Source organism: Heterodontus francisci, chromosome 1 (assembly GCF_036365525.1).
Source record: "Heterodontus francisci isolate sHetFra1 chromosome 1, sHetFra1.hap1, whole genome shotgun sequence".
NCBI classification, from domain to species: domain Eukaryota; kingdom Metazoa; phylum Chordata; class Chondrichthyes; order Heterodontiformes; family Heterodontidae; genus Heterodontus; species Heterodontus francisci.
The window spans coordinates 233,777,890-233,797,395 of record NC_090371.1 but is presented as its reverse complement, the minus strand read 5'-3'; the positions used below and the strand labels follow the sequence as shown (position 1 = coordinate 233,797,395).

The window sequence follows — 19,506 nt, the reverse complement described above, 5'->3', positions numbered from 1 at the left end:
CCCTCCTGCACTTTTCATTGAACCAGGGTTGGTCTTCTGGCTTGATGGTAATGGTAAAGTGGGGGATATGCCGGGCCATGAGGTTACAGATTGTGGTTGAGTACAATTCTGCTGCTGCTAATGGCCCACAGCGCCTCATGGATGCCCAGTTTTGCATTGCTAGCTCTGTTCGAAATCTATCCCATTTAGCACGGTGGTAGTTGCACACAACACGATGGAGGATATCCTCAATGTGAAGGCGGAACTTCATCTCCACAAGGACTGTGCGGTGGTCGCTCCTACCAATACTGTCATGGACAGATGCACCTGCGGCAGGCAGATTGGTGAGGACGAGGTCAAGTAGGTTTTCCCCTCTTGTTGGTTCCCTCACCACCTGCCGCATACCCAGTCTAGCAGATATGTCCTTTAGGACTCGGCCAGCCCGGTCAGTAGTGGTGCTACTGAGTCACTCTTGGTGATGGACATTGAAGTCCCCCACCCAGAGTACATTTTGTGCCCTCGCCACGCTCAGTGCTTCCTCCAAGTGCTGTTCAACATGGAGGAGTACTGACTCATCAGCTGAGGGAGGGCAGTATGTGGTAATCAACAGGAGGTTTCCTTGTCCATGTTTGATCTGATGCCATGAGACTTCATGGGGTCCAGAGTCAATGTTAAGGACTCCCAGGGCAATTCCCTCCCTACTGTATACCACTGTGCCACCACCTCTGGTGGGCCTGTCCTGCTGGTGGGACAGGACATACCCGGGGATGGTGATGGCAGTGTCTGGGACATTGTAAGGTATGATTCCGTGAGTATGACTATGTCAGGCTGTTGCTTGACTAGTCTGTGGGACAGCTCTCCCAACTTTGGCACAAGCCCCCAGATGTTAGTAAGGAGGACTTTGCAGGGTCGACAGGGCTGGGTTTGCCGTTGTCGTTTCCGGTGCCTAGGTCGATGCCGGGTGGTCTGTCCGGTTTCATTCCTTTTTATTGACTTCGTAGCGGTTAGATACAACTGAGTGGCTTGCTAGGCCATTTCAGAGGCATGGAAGAGTCAACCACATTGCTGTGGGTCTGGAGTCACATATAGGACAGACCAGGTAAGGACAGCAGATTTCCTTCCCTAAAGGACATTTGTGAACCAGAAGGATGTGGAGGCTTTGGAGAGGGTAGAGAAGAAGTTTACCAGGATGTTGCCTGGTCTGGAGGGTATTAGCTATGAGGAGAGGTTGGATAAACTCAGATTGTTTTCACTGGAACGACAGAGCTGGAGAGGCGACGTGATAGAGGTTTACAAAGTTATGAGTGGCATGGACAGAGTGGATAGTCAGAAGCTTTTACCCAGGGTGGAAGAGTCAATTATTAGGGGACATAGATTTAAGGTGTGAGGGGCAAAGTTTAGAGATGTGCGAGGCAAGTTCTTTACACAGAGGGTGGTGAGTGCCTGGAACTTGCTGCCGGGGGAGGTGCTGGAAGCAGGTACGATAGCGACGTTGAAGAGGCATCTTGACAAATACATGAATAGGATGGGAATAGAGGGATACGGACCCCGGAAGTGCAGAAGGTTTTAGTTTAGACAGGCATCAAGATTGGTGCCAGCTTGGAGGGTTGAATGGCTTGGTCCTGTGCTGTGCTGTTCTTTGTTCTTTTGTAACTAGTAAGGTAACAGGGAAGTAACATGAGACCGTGACATTTCTTTGTGAGATGGCGGCAGTGGATGTTGCCTCAAACTGCCTTGGTGGCCATCCAGTGTCGATCGCTCTAAAGGTGACCATCGCCCTTAACTTTATGCATGTAGCTCTTTCCACGCTTCGACGGCAGACTTGTGCGGAGTCTCCCAAGCAGCTGCGCACCACTGCATAAAGGTTGTGACGATGCACTGTTCAGACGTGTGAACAATTTCATTAGTTTCAAAACGGACAACACCAGCCAGGCTGAAAGAGCAAGAGGATTCAGCGCAATGGTTCAGGGCGTGATGGACTGTACGCATGTGGCAATTAGATCACCAGCAGGTCATTCAGGGGAATTCATCATCTGAAAAGGCTTCCATTCATTGAACGTTCAGCTTGTATGCGATCATCGCAAGAGAATCATGCAGGTTTGTGCACGGTACCCAGGGAGTTGCCACAATGCTTACATTCTCAGAAACTCTCAGGTGTCTGCTCTTTTCAGTCCCCCGGACAGACTGGAAGGTTGGATACTTGGTGACAGGGATTATCCTGTGAAGACGTGGCTGATGACACCTGTGAGAATCCCAAGGGGTCATGCTGAGGAACGCTTTAATGAGAGCCATGCAGCCACCAGAGTGACAATCGAACAAATGGTTGGCCTGCTTCGGATGAGATTTAAGTGTCTGGACCGCTCAGCTGGAGCACTGCAGTACGCGCCAGCCTGGGTATCCAGAAATATTGTCATTTGCTGTGCCTTGCATAACCTGAAGATGGAAAGGGGAGACGCCGTTGAGGAGGTCCAAGGTAACCGTGAGGCGTCATCAAATGAAGATGGAGTTTCTGATGAGGACGATGGGCAACACCCACACGATGGCAAGGGAGAGGAAGCAGAACGTCCTCTGGAATTAAGAGCAAGAGAGACCCGGGATGCCCTCATAGGCAAGCGTTTCTCCTGAGAGGATCGCTCCATGCAAAGATTTCACATTGTGGCATGCACTGAGCCATTGTGGGATTGCGAGAGGGGAAAGACACGCACATCCAAGGGAAGTGATCATCAGATGAACAACAACATCATGTCACGATGAACCCAACCCAAGTGTGTGACATCATATATAACCGCTTCAGCAGCGCAACGATGTCCAATGCTACCTCATGGATGACATATGCAAAGTTAAATGTTCAAAGCATAAATTTATTTACAGTGATCTGATGTCCAATTCAAATAAATAATCGGAAGGTAACCCAGTGAACCAGGAAATGTTAGTGATTTCTTAAAATGTTTGCGGATGATCTTCCATGTGGATGATCCCTTGCCACCAGACTCACCAGAGGCAGGTGGCTGATCGTGCTGCCGCCCTGCTCTTGATGACTTTCGCGGACGTCCTCTGCCTGCTCATGGCCATGTAAGCCGCGGCATATCAGGGTGCTCATGAGAAATATCAGGTGCACACTCTAACATCTTGAGAGTTTGCAGTTGACATGTCACTAGCGGAGAGAGCAAGGGGCTGCGTGATGCATCAGGAGCGTCCTGAGAGGAGCTCCTATGTGCTATCGGCTGCTGCCCCTGTGCCCTCCTGAGGCTGGACTGTTCCTCAAAGCTGACCTCAGAGGGATGAGCAACCTCGGCCTGCCACATGCGCATCTGAGTTTGCGCCATCTGAGATGGCCTGGTCCAGGGAGGCTACACTCCCCCTGAGATCACAGATGGCTTCCAGTACTGGCTCCTCTGCTGCAGCCGCCAATCTGTCAACAGAGGATGCCAGATGGATAAATGCCTGAGAGTTTGCAGCTGACATGCCGTGGATGGAAGTTTCCAGAGTATGTGCTATGGCTCGCAGCGTCACTGGCACTCTGCCAGATGTTCATGCACCACATGTTGAACCTGCAACGTCTCCCGCCAAACGGATGCTCTGAGAGGCACGTCATCAGCTTGCGGTTCTGCACTGTCCTGGCCTCCCCCATTCCTCCAAGTGTGTGAGGCATCGGCCAGTTCTGCCTCTGGTGGCTGGTCCGGCGACTGTGCTGTGCTAACACCCGGAAGTGACTTTGTCTCCGTGGAAACAGTTAATCCCAACCGTGGTGGAAGTCTCTGCGTTGGTGCTTGGTGAGGTGCGATGATGTGACGATGCACCCTCTGAGGCGATCTCCTCATCCTCAGAGGTAGACTATTGAGCCCCCGAGACCCCTCCTGGCCGCTGATGTGTTTCACCTGCAGAGAAAATCAAATTGATCAGCACCACAGATTTAAGCACATGTCCCTTACTGCAGTTTTCCCACATTTGTGGGAATCAACTTTTATTAGCACACCTCAGTACATGAGACAATTACCACTTCAACTGCCCCACCAAACCGCCACCCCGCCCCCCCCCCCCCCCACACTCTCCCACCACATTATGGATCACTCACTCTGACGACTCTGAAGGGAGAGGGTGAACAGTCAGAGGTTGTGGTACACATTGGTACCAATGACATAGGTAGAAAGAGGGATGAGGTCCTGCAACAAGAATTTAGGGAGCTAGGTAGCTGATTAAAAAGCAGGACCTCAAAGGTTGTAATCTCTGGATTACTCCCAGTACCACATGCTAGTGAGTAGAGGAATAGGAGGATAGAGCAGATGAATGCGTGGCTGAGGAGGTGGTGCAGGAGGGAAGACTTTAGTTTCCTGTATCACTGGGTCTGTTTCTGGCAAAGTTGGGACCTGTACAAGTTGGGCAGGTTGCACCTGAACCGGAACGGGACGAACATCCTTGCTGGGAGGTTTGCTAGTACTGTTGGGTGGTGGGGGGGGGGGGGGGGTTTAAATGAATTTGCCAGGAGGATGGGATACAGAGTAGAGTTACAGTAGGGGTGATGCACAGTCAAATATAGAAGACAAAATGAGTCAGTCTGAAAGGCAGAGCAAATATACACCTGTTCAGGTACAAGTGAAAAATGCAATGCTGGTTGCATCTATTTTAATGCAAGGAGTCTTACTCGTAAGGCAGATGAATTGAGGGCATTGATTCGCGCATGGCATTATGATATTATTGCTATCACAGCAACATGGTTGAGGGAGGGGCAGGACTGGCAGCTCAATATTCAAGGGTATAGAATCATCAGGCATGACACACAGAATGGTGGGTATCTGGAATGAGCTGCCTGAGGAGGTGATGGAGGCAGGAACAGTAGCGACATTTAAGAGGCATCTGGACAGGTACTTGAATGAGCAAGGCATAGAGGGATATGGAATTAATGCAGGCAGGTGGGATTAGTATAGATAGGCATTATGGTCGGCATGGAAGCGGTGGGCTGAAGGGCCTATTTCTATGCTGTACGACTCTATGACGGGGGAGGGGGTAAAAGAGGAGGTGTCATTGCACTGTTGATCAAGGTGTCAATTACTGCAGTAAGGAGGGATGATAACTTAGAAGGATCCTCAAATGAAGCCATATGGGTAGAGCTCAAAAACAAAAAGGGGGCAATCACTTGGCTGGGAGTGCACTACAGGCCGCCAAACAGTCAGGGAGGGTTAAAGGAGCAAATATGTTGGCAAATTTCAGAGAGGTGTAAAAATAAAAGGGTAATAATAGTAGGGGATTTCAACATCCCCAATATCAACTGGGATAGTCTTTATGCAAAAGGCTTAAAGGGGGCGGAATTCTTAAAATGCATACAGGAGAGCTTTTTGAGCCAGTACGTAGATAGTTCTACAAGAGAAGGGGCAGTACTGGACCTAATCCTAGGGAATGAAGCCGGACAAATGGTAGAAGTGTCAGTGGGGGAACATTTCGGGGATAATGACCATAACTCTGTAAGATTTAAGGTAGTTATGGAAAAGGACAAAGATGGACCTTAAAGGTACTGAATTGGGGGAAGGTCGATTTTAAGACTGGGAGCAGCTACTTGTAGGAAAGTGGACATCAGATCAGTGGGAGTCATTCAAAGAGGAAATAGTGAGAGTTCAGAGCCAACATGTACCCATTAAGCTGAAGGGTAGGACCAACAAGTCCAGGGAACCCTGGATGTCAAGGGATATGGAGGATTGTATCAGTAAAAAAAGAGGCTTATGGCAGATTCAGAGTGCTGAAAACAGTGGAGGCACGACAGGAGTATAGAAAATGTAGGGGGGTTACTTAAAAAAGTAATTAGGAGAGTGAAGAGGGGACATAAAAAAACACTGGCGGGCAAGATAAAGAAAAATCCAAAGGTGTTTTATAAGTATATTAAGGGCAAGAGGATAACCAGGGAAGGAGTAGGGCCCATTGGGGACCAAAGTGGCAATCTGTATATGGACCCGGAGGACAGAGGTGAGGTTTTAAATGATTACTTTTCAAGCAGGGATGTCTTGCTGCAATTATACAGGGCCTTGGTGAGGCTACACCTGGAATATTGTGTGCAGTTTTGGTCTCCTTATCTGAGGAAGGATGTTCTTGCTATCGAGGGAATGCAGCGAAGGTTTACCAGACTGATTCCTGGGATAGCGGGACTGACATATGAGGAGAGATTGAGTCAGTTAGGATTATATTCGCTGGAGTTCAGAAGAGTGAGGAGGGATCTCATAGAAACCTATAAAATTCTAACAGGACTTGACAGGGAAGATGCAGGAAGGATGTTCCCGATGGAGGCGAGTTCAGAACCAGGGGTCATAGTCTAAGGATACGGGGTAAACCTTTCAGGCCTGAGATGAGGAGAAATGTCTTCACCCAGAGAGTGGTGAGCCTGTAGAATTCGCTACCACAGAAAGCAGTTGAGGCCAAAACATGGAATGTTTTCAAAAAGGAGTTAGATATAGCTCTTGGTTCTAAAGGGATCAAAGGGTATGGGGCGAAAGCCCGAACAGGCTACTAAGTTGGATGATCAGCCGTGATAATAATGAATGGCGGAGCAGACTCGAAGGACCGAATGGCCTACTGCTCCTATTTTCTATGTAAGCATCTGTCTGTGTTCACGACGGAGAAGGACAATGTAGGTATAGAGGTCAGGGAGGGGGATTGTGATGAACTTGAACATATTAGCATTGAAAGGGAGGAAGTATTAGCTGTTTTAGTGGGCTTAAAAGTGGATAAATCCCCAGGCCCAGATGAGATGTATGCCAGGCTGTTATGTGAGGCAAGGGAGAAGATTGCAGGGCCTCTGACACAAATTTTCAAATCCTCTCTGACCACAGGAGAGGTACCAGAGGATTGGAGGACAGCGAATGTGGTACCATCATTTAAGAAGGATAGCAGGGATAAATCAGGTAATTACAGGCAGGTGAGTCTGACATCAGTGGTGGGGAAAATATTGGAAAAAATTCTGAGGGATAGGATTAATTTCCACTTGGAGAGGCAGGGATTGATCAGGGATAGTCAGCATGGCTTTGTCAGGGAGAGATCGTGTCTGACTAACTTGTTTAAGAAGGGTGGTAAGGATAATCCAGGAAATTATAGGCCGGTGAGCCTTACGTCAATGGTAGGGAAACTATTAGAGAGGATTCTTCGGGACAGGATTTACTCCCATTTGGAAACAAACAAACTTATTAGCGAGAGACAGCATGTTGTTGTGAAGGGGAGGTCGTGTCTTACTAATTTGATTGAGTTTTTTGAGGAAGTGACGAAGATGATTGATGAGGGAAGGGCGGTGGATGTTGTCTATACGGACTTTAGTACAGCCTTTGACAAGGTCCCGCATGGCAGACTGGTGCAAAAGGTGAAGTCACACGGGATCAGAGGTGAGCTGGCAAGATGGATACAGAACTGGCTCAGTCACAGAAGACAGAGGGTAACAGTGGATGGGTGTTTTTCTGAATGGAGGGATGTGACTCGTGGTGTTCCGCAGGGATCAGTGCTGGGACCTTTGCTGTTTGTAGTATATATAAATGATTTGGAGAAAAATGTAGCTGGTCTGATTAGTAAGTTTGCGGACGACACAAAGGTTGGTGGAGTTTCAGATAATGATGAGGATTGTCAGAGGATACAGCAGGATATAGATCAGTTGGAGACTTGGGCGGAGAAATGGCAGATGGAGTTTAACCCGGACAAATGTGAGGTAATGCATTTTGGAAGGTCTAATGCAGGTGGGAAGTATACAGTAAATGGCAGAACCCTTAGGAGTATTGACAGGCAGAGAGCTCTGGGCGTACAGGTCCACAGGTCACTGAAAGTGGCAACGCAGGTGGATAAGGTCGTCAAGAAGGCATACGGCATGCTTGCCTTCATCGGTCGGGGCATAGAGTATAAAAATTGGCAAGTCATGTTGCAGCTGCACAGAACCTTAGTTAGGCCACACTTAGAATATTGCGTGCAATTCTGGTCGCCACAGTACCAGAAGGACGTGGAGGCTTTGGAGAGGGTACAGAGGAGGTTTACCAGGATGTTGCCTGGTCTGGAGGGCATTAGCTATGAGGAGAGGTTGGAAAAACTCGGATTGTTTTCACTGGAAAGACGGAGGTGGAGGGGGGACATGATAAAGGTTTACAAAGTTATGAGCGGCATGGACAGAGTGGATAGTCAGAAGCTTTTTCCCAGGGTGGAAGAGTCAGTTACTAGGGGACATAGGTTTAAGGTGCGAGGGGCAAAGTTTACAGGGGATGTGAGAGGCACGTCTTTTACACAGAGGGTGGTGAGTGCCTGGAACTTGCTGCCAGGGGAGGTGGTAGAAGCAGATACGATAACGACATTTAAGAGACATCTTGACAAATATATGAATAGGAATGGAATAGAGGGATATGGGCCCAGGAAGTGCAGAAGGTGTTAGTTTAGGCAGGCATCAAGATCGGCGCAGGCTTGGAGGGCCGAATGGTCTGTTCCTGTGCTGTACTGTTCTTCTTTGATTGAATTTTTTGAGGCGGTGATGAAATATGTAGATGAGGGTAAAGCAGTTGATGTAGCCTATATGGACTTCAGTTCTTTTGGGCCTCCTTATCTCGAGAGACAATGGATACGCGCCTGGAGGTGGTCAGTGGTTTGTGAAGCAGCGCCTGGAGTGGCTATAAAGGCCAATTCTGGAGTGACAGGCTCTTCCACAGGTGCTGCAGAGAAATTTGTTTGTTGGGGCTGTTGCACAGTTGGCTCTCCCCTTGCGCCTCTGTCTTTTTTCCTGCCAACTACTAAGTCTCTTCGACTCGCCACAATTTAGCCCTGTCTTTATGGCTGCCCGCCAGCTCTGGCGAATGCTGGCAACCGACTCCCACGACTTGTGATCAATGTCACACGATTTCATGTCGCGTTTGCAGACGTCTTTATAACGGAGACATGGACGGCCGGTGGGTCTGATACCAGTGGCGAGCTCGCTGTACAATGTGTCTTTGGGGATCCTGCCATCTTCCATGCGGCTCACATGGCCAAGCCATCTCAAGCGCCGCTGACTCAGTAGTGTGTATAAGCTTGTTTAGTGTGAGTCAGCGGCGCTTGGGACTTCAGTAAGGCTTTTGATAAGGTCCTGCATGGGAGATTGGTTAAGAAGGTAACAGCCCATGGGATCCAGGGAAATTTGATCGAAAATTGCCTTAGTGGCAGGAGGCAATGGTCGAGGGTTGTTTTTGTGAATGGAAGCCTGTGACCAGTGGTGTACCACAGGGATCAGTGCTGAGACCCCTGCTGTTTGTAATTTTTTTATTGTATTGATACAGCACTGAAACAGGCCCTTCAGCCCACTGAGTCTGTGCCGACCAACAACCACCCATTTATACTAACTCTGCAGTAATCCCATATTCTCTACCACCTTCCTACACTAGGGGCAATTTACCTCTCAACCTGCAAGTCTTTGGCTTAATGATTTAGACGTGAATATAGGAGGTATGATCAGTAAGTTCGCAGATGACACAAAAATTGGTGGTGTCGTAAACAGTGAGGAGGAAAGCCTTAGATTACAGGACGATTTAGATGACCTGGTAAGATGGGGAGAACTGTGGCAAATGGAATTTAATCCTGAGAAGTGTGAGGGGATGCATTTTGGGAGGACTAACAAAGCAAAGGATGGTCGGAACCTAGGAAGTACAGAAGGTCAGAGGGACCTTGGTGTACTTGTCCATAGATCACTGAAGGCAGCAGCACAGGTAGATAAGGTGCTTAGGAAAGCATATGGGATACTTGCCTTTATTAACTGAGGCCTAGAATATAGAGCAGGGAGGTTATGATGGAGCTTTATAAAACGCTAGTTAGGCCACAGCTGGAATACTGTGTACAGTTCTGGGCACCACACTATAGGAAGGATGTGATTGCACTGGAGAGGTTGCAGAGGAGATTCACCAGGATGTTGCCTGGGCTGGAGCATTTCAGCTGTGAAGAGAGACTGAAAAGGTCAGGATTGTTTTCCTTGGAACAGAGAAGGTTGAGGGGGAACAGATTGAGGTATACAAAATTCTGAGGGGCATTGATAGGTTAGATAGGAAGAAACATTTTCCCTTAGTGGAGGGGTCAATAACCAGGGGGCATAGATTTAAGGTAAGGTGCAGGAGGTTTAGGGGGGATTTGAGGAACATTTTTTTTACCCAGAGGGTGGTTGGAATCTGGAACGCACTGCCTCAAGAGGTGGTAGAGGCAGGAACCATCACTACATTTAAGAAGTATTTAGATGAGCACTTGAAACGTCACAGCATACAAGGCTACGGGCCAAGTGCTGGAAAATGGGATTAGAATAGTTAGGTGCTTGATGGCCGGCACAGACACGATGGGCCGAAGGGCCTGTTTCTGTCCTGTATAACTCTATGACTCTATGACTCGGGCCGCCAACCTCGTCATCTGGCACGGCACGTCCTTTGTCCTCCCCTGCCAGCATCAAGGCATCCTCCTCCATTCTTGTCAGGTATGTGTGATTGCCATGGCTACCACTGGTCTGGGACCTCTCTCAGGCATTGTGAGCCCTCTTCTCCTATTTAAACAAGCACACCTAGTTAAGATATATGATTTGGTATCTCACACCCTCACCCATTGGGTTTGTTGTTCCATTTCAGTGCTACTGCAATGCAGTGCCCAATTTAAACACGATTGGATCACCATGCATCCCAGACCTGCCCATCCTGCATCCCAATACAGTGCAACAGGCAAGGATTGCTCATTGCTGGTTTCGACCTTGCATTGTTAGGACAGACTGACCCTTCCCTGACATATTCACAATGAGATTAATGAGGAGTACCCCTTACCCGGGCAGAGCGAAGCAGGTCATTGAGCCGCTTGCGGCACTGGAGCCATGTCCTCTGTAACACACAGCAACCTCCGGCCAGGCCCTTTTGGTCACTTCTGCGGGCCTTCTTCGGCCATCAGCATTGAATAATATGTCACGCCTCGCCTCCACCGCCTGGAGGAGGACCTGCAGAGATTTCTCTGAGAATCTGGGGGCTGTGGTGAACCTTCTCCCCTCCATCACTCTGGATTCCTTCTGCAACTGTTTTCCCCTTTCCTGCCCCTGGGCACTGTCAGTCTTCCTTCACTCTTGACTTTCCAGTCAGTTGGTCCCCTCAGCAGTTACATTCACAACTCCTCCTCCGATGTATTCCCCTGAGCGGCTGCTCCACTGTAATGCTGTATGCCTTTTTAAAGGGCTGACATTGGTCTGCCCCCAAATCCACTAAGTCAGCCGGCTGCGCGCGCCGTGTCAGGTGTTGAATACGCCGAGGGGCCGCTAATTGGCTACCCCACGCGTGATACCGGTGGGCGGGCGGCACGGAGCGGATTCGGTTTACTCGTCCGCTTCCGACCCGGCCGCCACGGAGTCACCAGGAGCCGGAAAATTCCGGCTAATAGGTTATTGCACAACATTAGGACTCATGGAATAAATGGGACATTTCCAGGTTGGCAGGCTGTAACAAAAAGAGTACCACAAGGATCAGTATATGGGCCTGAACCATTTACAATCTACATTAATGACTTATATAAGGGGACTAAGTGTAACGTATCCAAGTTTGCTGACAATGCAAAGTTAGTTCGGAAAGTAAGCAATGAGGAGGACGCAAAAAGTCTGCAGAGGGATATAGACAGGTTGGGTGGGTGGGCAAGAACATGGCAGATGGAATACAATATGGTGAAGTGTGAAGTTATCCACTTTGGTAGGAAAATTTAAAAAGCAGAATATTTTTTGAATGGTGAAAGATGAAGGAATGTTTGCCCTTGTACATGAATCACAGAAAGTTAACATGCAGATACAGCAAGCAATTAGGAAGACAACTGTTGTGTTAGCTTTTGTTACAAAGGGATTGCAGTCTAAGAGTAAAGAAGTCTTACAACAATAATGCAGGGCATTGGTGACGCCACACTTTGAGTATTATGTACAGATTTGGTTTCCTTACTTAAGGAAGGACATACTTGTCCTAGAGGAAGTGCAACGAAAATTCACTAGACTGGTTCCTGAGATGAAGGAATTGTTCTCCGAGGAGAGTAGACCAGACCTACATTCCCTGGAATTTAGAAGAATGCGAGGTAATCTAATTGAAACATATAAAATAAACAGGCTTATTAGGGTAGATGCTGAGAAAATGTTTTCCTTGCCTGGAAGATCTAGAACATGGGGTCACAGTCTCAGAATAATGTGTCAGCCATTTAGGACTGAGCTGTGGAGAAATCGCTTCACTCAACAGATGTGAATCTTTGTAATTCTTTACCCCAGAAAGCTGTGAATGCTCAGTCCGAAAGTATATTCAAGACATAGGCTGATAGATTTTTGAGTACAAAGGGAATTAAGGGATATGGGAAGGTGGAGTTGTGGTAGAAGATCAGCCATGATCTTATTGAATGGCAGAACAGACTCAAATGGCTAAACAGCCTACTCCTAATCCTATTTCTTATGTTCTTTTGAGGGAAATTGTAGAGCAGCAGTGGGAAATAGTTGAGGTGAGAGGGACTACCCTTGACATCAAGGCAGCATTTAACCGAGTATGGCATCAAGAAGCCCTAGCAAAACTGGAGTCAATGGGAATCAGGGGGAAAACTCTGCTGGTTGGAGTCATATCTAGCGCAAAGGAAGATGGTTGTTGGAGGTCAATCATCTCTGCTCCGGGACATCACAGCAGGAGTTCCTCAGGGTAGTGTCCTAGGCCCGACCATCTTCAGCTGCTTCATCAATGACCTTCCTTCAATCAAAAGATCAGAAGTGGGGATGTTCGCTGAAAATTACACAATGTTCAGCACCATTTGCGACTCCTCAAATACTGAAGCTTTCCGTGTAGACTTTGGAGAGGGTACAGAAGAGGTTTACCAGGATGTTGCCTGGTCGGGAGGGCATTAGCTATGAGGAGAGGTTGGATAAACTCGGATTGTTTTCACTGGAACGACGGAGGTGGAGGGGCGACATGATAGATGTTTACAAAGTTATGAGTGGCATGGGCGGAGTGGATAGTCAGAAGCTTTTTCCCAGGGTCAGTTACTGGGGGACATAGGTTTAAGGTGCTAAGGGCAAAGTTTAGAGGGGATGTGCAAGGCAAGTTCTTTACACAGAGGGAGGTGAGTGCCTGGAACTTGCTGCCAGGGGAGGTGGTGAAAACAGGTACGATAGCGACGTTTAAGAGGCATCTTGGCAAATACATGAATAGGATGGGAATAGAGGGATACGGTCCCCAGAAGTGCAGAAGGTTTTAGTTTAGAGAGGCATCAAGATCGGCGCAGGCTTGGAGGGCCGAATGGCCTGTTCCTGTGCTCTACTGTTCTTAGTAACATGGAAGATGAATTTGTAGAGTGCATCAGGGATTGTTACTTAGAGCAATTTATTGCAGAGCCTACCCAGGATCAGGCTATTTTAGATCTAGTAATGTGTAATGAGGTAGGATTAATAAGAGATATCATAGTTAAGGATCCTCGAGGGGTTAGCAATCACAACATGGTAGAATTTCAAATTCAGTTTGACAGCATGCAACCCGGGTCTCAAACCAGTGTCCTCAACTTAAACAAGGGCAATTATTGAGGCATGAAGAAAGAGTTGTCTCAAGAGGGCTGGGGAAATAGACTAAGGGGAAGGTCAGTGGATGAGCAGTGGCAGACATTTAAGCAGATATTTCGTAACGCTCAGCAGAAATCTATCCCGGTCAAAAAGAAGGACTAGATGAGAAGGATGAACCACCCATGGTTAACAAAGATGGTCAAGGAGAGTATCCAATCAAAAACTAAAGAATGCAAAGCGGCGAAAACTAGTGTTAGGCCAGAGGATTGGGATTTCTTTAGGAACCAGCAGCGGATGACTAAAAAGCTAATAAAGAGGGAGAAAATTGATTATGAAAGTAAATTGGCAAGAAATATAAAAACATCAGGAATATATAAAAAGAAAGAGCGTAGCTGAAGTGAGCCTGGGACCCTTGGAGGATGCGACTGGAGAATTGATAATGGGGAACAGGGAAATGGCTGATAATTTAAACCAATATTTTGCATCGGTCTTCACGGTGGAGGACATGATAAACATCCCACAGATATCAGAAAAGCAAGGAGCTAATGGGAGGAAAGATCTTGCAACAGTCTCTATCACGAGGGACAAAGTATTTGACAAACTAATGGGACTAAAGGCAGACAAGTCGCCAGGACCTGATGGCCCGCATCCAAGGGTTTTAAAGGAAGTGGCTGCACAGATTGTGGAGGCATTGGTCGAAATGTTGCAGAACTCACTGGATTCTGGGAAGGTCCCAACGGATTGGGAAACCGCTAATGTGATGCCCCTGTTCAAGAAAGGAAGGAGACAAAAAGCAGGAAACCATAGGCCAGTCAGCCTAACATCGGTCGTTGGGAAAATGCTAGAGTCCATTATTAAGGAAGAAATTTAGAAAAGCTTAACGCAGAGTCAACATGGTTTTCTGAAAGGGAAATCATGTTTGACAAATTTGCTAGAGTTCTTTGAGGATATAACAAGCAGAGTTGATAAAGGGGAACAGGTAGATGTAGTGTATTTGGATTTCCAGAAGGCATTCGATAAGGTGTCACATAAAAAATTATTGCACAAGATAGGAGCTCACGTATTGGGGGTAATGTATTAGCATGGATTAAGGATTGGTTATCTCACAGAAGACAGAGTGTTGGGATTAATGGGTCTTTTTCAAGTTGGAAAGACATAACTAGTGGAGTGCAACAAGGATCAGTCTGAGGGCCTCAATTATTTACTATCTATATTAATGACTTGGAGGAGGGGGTAGAGTGTAATATATCCAAATTTGCTGACGATACAAAAATAGGTGGGAGGGCATGTTGTGATAAGGAATAAGGAATTTGCAAGGGGAGAGATAGGTTGAGTGAGTTGGTCAAAAACTTGGCAGATGGAGTTTAATGTAGAAAACTGTGAGGTCATGCAATTTGGTAGGAAGAATCAAAAAGCAGACTATTATTTAAATGGAGAGCGACTCCAAAAAAGTTCAGCACAGAGGGATCTGTGTGTTCTTGTGTATGAAACACAAAAGGTTAGCATGCAGGTGCATCAAGTAATTAAGAAGGCAAATGGAATTTTAGCCTTTATTGCCCGGGGGTTGGAGCTTAAAAATGGGGAAGTCTTGTTACAACTGTACAGGGTGTTGGTGAGGCTGCACCTGGAGTACTGTGTACAGTTTTGGTCCCCGTATTTAAGAAAGGATATACTGGCATTGGAGGCAGTTCAAAAGAGATTCATTCGGCTGATTCCTGGGATGAAGGGGTTGACTTATCAAGAACAGCTAAACTGATTAGGTCTTTATTCATTAGAGTTTAGAAGAATGAGGGGTGATCTTATTGAAATGTACAAGATTCTGAGGGAGCTTGACAGGCTGAGAAGATGTTTCCACTAGTGGGGGAATCTTGAACAAGGGGGCATAGTTATAGAATAAGGGGTCACTCATTTAAAACTGAGATGCAAAGGAATTCTTCTCTCAGAGGGTAGTGAATGTCTGGAATTCTTTACCCCAGAGAGTTTTGGAGGCTAGATCAGTGAAGGTATTTAAGGAGGAGGGAGATAGATCTTTGAAATATCGGGGAGTTGAGGGCTATGAGGAGCTGGCACGAAAGAGGAGTTGAGGTCTGGGGCAGATCAGCCATGATCTTATTGAATGGTGGGGCAGGCTTGAGGCTTGAATGGCCTACCCCTGCTCCTATTTCTTATGTTCTTATGTAACCTCCTCCAGCTCCACAACCCTTCAAGATACCTGTGCTCATCTAATTCTGGCCTCTTGAGCAGCCCGATTTTAATGGCTCCACCATTGGTGGCTGTCCTTCAGTTGCCTTGGCCCTAAGCTCTGGAATTCTCTCCCGAAACCTCTCCCCACTCTACCTCTCTTTCTTTCTTTAAGACCCTCCTTAGAAACTACCTCTTTGATGAAGCTTTTGGACCATTTGCCCAAATATCTCCTTACATGGCTCAGTGTATAATTTTGCTTTATAATGCCCCTGTGAAGTGCCTTGGAACATTTTACTATGTTGAAGGCACTATATAAATACAAGTAGTTGTTGTTTGATTCCCACAGCTACCTCCACAGCACTTCCTTATTCTGTTTCCTGTAGGAACTCTATTCCATTCTTCCAGTTTCTCCCTCTGTTGTTATTGTTGATCTGGAATGTACTGCCTGAAAGAGTGAATGAAGTAAATTCAATAATAACTTTCAAAACGGAATTGGATAAATAATTGAAGGAGAAAACTTTTGCAGGGCTATGGGGAAAGGACAGCAGAATGGGCCTATTTCGATAGCTCGTTCAAATAGCCTACATTCACCGTGGGCCGAATGATTCGATAGGTTACCTAGGTGGAACAATTTACGTTACAGTGCAATTCGCAGTCGAAATTAGCTCAAAGCTGATCGTTCGTTATCTATGTTTGCTGTTAAAATTTTTCAGCTTGTCTTACTTGAACTTCTTCAGTAAATATCGTGACGAACGTCCTGCCGCCAGCGTTGGATATCAGTGCACAGCTCGCCACAGTTCTTAACATGTAGAATGCAACACATCACGGCGCTAAGCAAACTGCACTCACTCTCAACATCGTCGCTTTCCGTCAAGGGTTCAGGTCAGTTTACGTACAAAATACGCGATGCTTTATGTAACCTTTTTTTAATTTCTTCTATTTTCATCATTTTATCATAGTTTTACATTCATTTCGGTCTCACTTGCCTTCAATTTGTGTTTCTTTAAGATTCTCTAACGTGTTATGTGCTCGACTTCTGTAGTTCGGTACATTCACTTTGTGCCTCAGATCTTATATCCATTCATATCTTATCAAATCTATGCTGGTGTATTGATTATTATTTCCACATGTCGCAATATGTGTTAAGTCCTTCGGTTGTGATTTTGCCTTAACTTGACAGTGTATTTCACACCCTCCATTTCACACCCTATAACAGTAATTTCTTTCCTGCTGTATGCAGTAATTTACTCCAGAAATCGCGAGCGGTTGGCGGTCAAGACCTGCTGTTCACAGCAATTTGTATTAATCAATCTGCAGCATTGTTGTTAAGTCGCTCAATGTTTACAATGGACTGACATGATAGTTTGCAAACTTCAACTCTGCGGTGTAAATATTTCAGTACTATAGCCATGTGACGTGTTTAACCAAGAGGACAAAATTCAAGTCATGCTACTCATGGAAGCCACATTTACAGAAGCGAGAGAAGTAAACAAAATCGCAGGCTACAGGATCTCTGTCCTTTTCTCGGTTTTTGTTACTTTGGAACATTTTATTTTGTTTTCCAAACGTCACACACCCAGAAACGTTACGGTATTAAAAATACCGGAGTGAAATGATTTGGAAATAAATCTCACAGGCTTTCCGTTCAGTTCCTTATTGTTCAATACTTTCGATGCCTATCCCGCTCCTGCTGCACATCAATCACATGTGATATGATTTAAACAATAACACCAGTATCCCTGTTATTTGAAACACATTTCTGCAATATATTAGGTGTTACTGAGATATAAGAAAATAACAAGCTTGAGATGATTCAGAACATAGAAGGGACGCATCCAGTCATTCAAAACGTTGATTTTCGTATTTATATATTTGTTTACATTTAGATTTTGTTGATTCCAGGTCATAGAAGTCACTGCCAGTGACTTATGATCCACTAGTGTTCCCACCGTGTCCTTACCAGCGTTGTAATCTGATCCAACTGAAAGGGTCAAAGAGGATTAAAGAATAGTTGAATTGGATTTATATTCTTTTAACAGGACAGAGCTTTATTCGCCAAATATATAACCTTTTCAACAATAATGTTACATAGGTAGCATTAGTCAGGTACTACAGCAAAAGCAACATACTGCGGATATTCGAAATGTGAAATGAAAACAGAAAATACTGGAACCTGTCTGGCAGCACCTGCGGAAACAGAAACGGAACTCAATAATGAAAGGTCATTGAACTGAAACGTTAACTCTGTTTCTGTCTTCATAGATGCTGCCAGACCTGCTGAATATTTCCAGAGTCAGGTACTGATATGTTTATTTTTGGTTTACTTTTAGAGAAAATTAAAGAGTGAACATCTGAAATGCATAGTAAAAATGGGCTCTTTAGAATAAGAAAGTAGGGCCAACATAACGAAGAGAGAGCAGGAAGCAGAAATGGATCTAAAGGATGGGGAAGACGACATAGTCCTACCATTTAAAAAGCTGTATCCTGCTGACTTCTCCATTAATGACAGCACTAAATTACTTGGGGTGCAAATAACTCTCATCGTAGCCTCCTGTTGCATCATCGTCTTAGGGGTTGTGGGTAATTCACTGGTAATATATGTCGTCATCAAATATAAAAATATGGGAGCAGTGACCAACTTCTTTATTGCAAACCTTGCAGTGGCTGACTTAATGGTGAACACGTTGCCTTTTACACTGGTGTACACCCTACTGGGTGAATGGAAGTTCAGGCCAATCTTGTGTCACCTGCCCAAGCTCTCAGTGTCCACGTATCTACAACAACTCTCACTGTCATCGCCCTGGACAGACAGCGATGCATCGTCTATCACCTAGAAAGCAAAATCTTTATCATCATAAGTATCACCTTGTTCGCTAGCGCAGCTTTGGCTTGCCCTCAAGCTATCTTCGGAGAGTACTCAGAGGTAGAACTTGACGATCTAAAATTGCAAGTATGTTCAGAAAAGTGGTCTAATGGCAACGACAGTGATGGGACCCTTTACAGCGTCTCCATGTTACTCTTGCAGTACGTGCTACCCCTGGTGATTATATACTTATGCTTACATTAGGATCTGGACCAAACTAAAAAAACATGTCAGTCCGGGAGGAGGAAACGAACGGCACTGTAGGAGAAGAAAAAGAACCAAAATGCTGGTGATGGTGGTCATTGCCGTTTCACGTATTTCAGCTTGCAATTGACATTGACAAGAAAGTTTTAGCTCTAAAAGAGTACAAATTACTATACACCATATTTCATATGATAGCCATGTGTTCCACCTTTGTCAATCCACTCGTCTATGGGTGGATGAATACAAACTACCAGAACTCATTCCTCACAGTGTTCAAGTGTGAGCAGGGAGTTGACTCCATTCATCCGGAAGGTATAGAAAAATTCAAAACCAAAGAATGTACAGAGTTGAAGAAAAACATGGAGGCAAAAATCTGCCTATCGCCCCCAATACCCAGTTTAATTAATCCAACCAGTCAACCACTGAGTATTTCATAGCACAATATGAACTTTCATCGTCCAGCATCTGATGAGCACTAATTTCCTAGTCTCTTTTCAGACAATTCTTTTGGGCCTCCTTATCTCGAGAGACAATGGATACGCGCCTGGAGGTGGTCAGTGGTTTGTGAAGCAGCGCCTGGAGTGGCTATAAAGGCCAATTCTGGAGTGACAGGCTCTTCCACAGGTGCTGCAGAGAAATTTGTTTGTTGGGGCTGTTGCACAGTTGGCTCTCCCCTTGCGCCTCTGTCTTTTTTCCTGCCAACTACTAAGTCTCTTCGACTCGCCACAATTTAGCCCTGTCTTTATGGCTGCCCGCCAGCTCTGGCGAATGCTGGCAACTG

General features: G+C 46.1%; 1 pseudogene; it reads left to right on the top strand.

Annotated features, from left to right (window-relative positions):
• The first annotated feature begins 18,027 nt into the window (after positions 1-18,027).
• On the top strand, positions 18,028-19,162 carry LOC137371607 (neuropeptide Y receptor type 2-like; annotated as a pseudogene).
• Positions 19,163-19,506: the final 344 nt, after the last annotated feature.